Raw genomic sequence first — 3,715 nt, forward strand, 5'->3', positions numbered from 1 at the left:
ACATACATGAACTGAAGCATAGTGAAATGTACTGTATACAAAATAATAGCAATAGTGTAAGATGATCTGCTGGGAAGCACGTGGTTATTTTCAGCAATGCAATGATCCAATAAATCTCTGAAGGACTTATGAAAATTGCAATCCATCTACAGGGAATGAACTGATGGTATCTGAAAACAGATTGAAGAATAATTTTTTGACAGTTCCTTAATCTGAAGGTTTTTTTGTTTTCTCTCACAACCTAGCTAATGTGGAGATGTTTTCCATGACTACTCGTGTATAACTTACATTGAATTGCTTGAGTTCTTGGGGGTGGGGTGTGGGAATGGATGGAGGAAAAGAAGTTAGAATACAAGGTTTTAAAAAACAGATATCAAAATTTGTTTTTACACGTAATTTGGAAAATAAAATTCTAAACAGAAAAAAGAAAGATGAATATGTTTACACTTTTGTCAAATAATCCATGGCAACATCTTCCTTCTTATTTTATTTTATTTTGATATACATAGATTTTTTTTTAAAGCAATCTTATACAGGGTATACATTACAATCATGTTAAACATATTTCCACATTAGTCATGTTATAGGAGAAGAATCAGAACAAAAGGGGAAAACCACAAGAAAGAATAAACAACAAAGCAACAAGAAAAGTGAAAATAGTACGTTTCAATCTGCATTCAGATTCCCTAGTTCTTTTTCTGAATGGGGTGAAAATTTTCTACCATGAGTCTTTTGGCATTGTCTTGGAGCATTGTATTGCTCTGAAGAGTTAAGTCTATCACAGTTGATCATCATAAAATGTTGTTGATGCTGTGTACAATATTCTCTTGGTTTTCCTCACTTCACTTATCATAAATTTATTTTTTTCCAGTTTCTCTGAAATTCATCTGCTTATCATTTCTTACAGCACTATAGTATTCTATCACATTCATATACCATAACTTGTTTAGCCATTGCCCAATTCGTGGGCATCCCCTCGATTTCCAATTCTTTGACATGCCCACTTATTTTATAAATTTTAAACTAACATTTCTTGTAAATCCTTGTGCATCATGTTCTATATTGCATATTTAGTCATTGTTGTACTAGAGGAATCCTTTCCCCAAGTCTCTCCTATATATGAAATACAGAAAAGTCAATTCTGAAACACTTCTCTATTTTACCCACATAAAAAGAGATGAATTATTATAAATTTTACAGAACCCTAATGCATGTCTTATGTTTGAGGGGAATATCAGGCAAGCAAGAGCCTGTTTCTGTCAATATTGGCAAGATGATTGGAGGGAGGGGTTGGATTGAGGAATATGTTTGAAACTACTTTGAACTTTCTGCCATAAACTAAAAAACAATGAATGAGAAGCATCTTGTAATAGAGTTTACAAAAAAGTGCTTTTTAGAAGTTATAAATGGGGAAAGGGCATTTTAAGTGATTCTATATCTTAAAACACAGCCCCAAAAAACTTTCCTAAATTTAGTGTTTGAACTTTTTTTTTCTATTTTTGTTCTGGACATGCATTTTCTTTAGTGTGGGAAAGTCAGATTAAGGAAATTCTCTCTACCAATGAAGATTAGCAAATGTTTAACACTTTGTAGTATTGCAAAGCTGTCTGGTACACAGAGATTAAGTGACTTGCCCAAGGTCACATAGCTTTTACTTGTCAGAATTGGGGGGCTCAAATCAAGTTTTTCTTAAGTTCCCTTTCTACAACACCAATTTTCTACTGGGTCTTTCAAACTGGATATCCTAGAGACATCTATATATGTCTAGAACAAAAATCATTATTTTTCTCCATAAACCCATCCCTCTTTGAAATTTTCTTCTTTCCACGGAGCAAACATTCTCCCCTTCTTCCTGGTCTTTAGCTTTGTTGTTATCCTCAGTTCATCATGCCCTATCACTCTACATAGTTAATCAGTTATCAATTTTATTTCAGTTCTCCCTCCACACTTCTTTTATATGCTTCCTTTTAACTAGGCACATAGCTAGCACCTTAGTTTATGTTTGCATCACTTCTATCCTGAACTATTACAAAAGCCCCTACCATCCCCCTCTCCCTCCCACCACCACCACCACCACTGGTCTCCTTGTGTCAAATCTTTCTCCAACCCAGTACCACCATGTAGCTGACAAGGTAATTTTCCTTATGTACATTTCTGACCATGTTACTCTTCCTTCAGGAAATTCTAGTGATTCCTTATTTTTTGTAGGATAAAATATGAACATCAATATTTTGCTTTTAAAGTTAACAATCTTATCCCACCTGATCCTTATAACCCCATTTTACATAACCTCCCCTTTCACAACCAAATTTGCCTTCTGTCTCTCATACACACACTTCATTCCATCACCCATGTCCATGCCTTACATTGGCTGTCTCTCTGCATTCCACCCACATGAACCCCTTTTCACCTCTGCCTCCTGCACTCCATGGTTTCTTTTTAAGACTTAAAAAGTGTTTTCTGATCTCCCCAAGAACACATGTCCTCCTTGTCTGTGAAATATTTCACTGCCTTCTAATGATTCTGTATATATCCATTCTATGTATACTTATAAATGCACATGTTGTCTCCACCTTCATTTTACAAAGCACTTTCAGATACATTAGATGTCATAACAATTCTGAGGAACATAGCACAAGCAACATTATCCATTATCCCTGTTTTTCTTTTTCTTTTTTTTTTTTAGGCGAAGGGCTGAGAATTCAGTGACTTTAATAGCTTATATGTCAATATAGAGAATAAAAAGTAGCACTAAGATTTCAGCCTGACTTCTAAGTAAAAAGTTTAGTTCACTTTTCATACAAAGAAAGGTCTTTCAAAAGTTTATGTCTGATTGCTCATATGAGAGAAAGAAAAAATGCAGAGTCATCAGGAAGCAAAGCTATGAGAGTGAGTAAGGGCACAGAGAATATTTTCCCCCCCATGAAATAATTACCATTGTCTAAAAATAGTGATCAATATTTCTTCATTCCCCCTTCACATTTCCTTGTTTGAGGAATCTATATAACCAACCACAGCCTTCTATCCCCTGTCCCAAAATGGGCCAGGATTATTGGCAACAACAAACATCAGATCAAGAATTTCTGTTTGTTGTTTTGTTTTGTTTTGTGGGGGCAAGGTTAAGTTCTAAACCCAGGATAACAGGGTAGTTCAGATTTTTGTTCCTATGGGCCTGAAATTTACTTTTTTTTTTTCTCATAGGTTGTGAAGTAGGTACTAGAAATACAATGTTGCAGTGTCAAGAACAAGTAAGGCACAACTATATGCAACAAGTTATACTTATCTTCAATACCACTTCATCATCTTTTGTTAACTATTAAGTGCTCTTCACCATGTCCATCCTCCCCTCCCTCATTACACATGTGATTCCTTCACACTGTCCCTATAATTTCACAAGGCATTCCATTACCTCATTTGGACCTTCCTTTTTGTTTTATATTCCAACCTCTGGATATTTTTTTACCTCTTCTGAATCAAAATTATTTCCTTTGTTCTGTTTTCTCAGGGTCCTTCATTTCATCATCTGTACCTATTATTTAATTGGTGTTGGGAACTTCTGATGAGGAGTCTGCCACTACCATTCCAGGCCAACTACTCTTTTGAAATTAATAGTCTCAGAGACAAGTCAAGGGCACTGATGAGTTAATTAATTAACCCAGAGTCACACATCCAGTGTGTGAGAATTAGAGTGCTACCAACCTATTGAGAAAGATAC

The sequence above is a fragment of the Dromiciops gliroides genome, chromosome 3, assembly GCF_019393635.1.
Source record: "Dromiciops gliroides isolate mDroGli1 chromosome 3, mDroGli1.pri, whole genome shotgun sequence".
Lineage (NCBI taxonomy): Eukaryota > Metazoa > Chordata > Mammalia > Microbiotheria > Microbiotheriidae > Dromiciops > Dromiciops gliroides.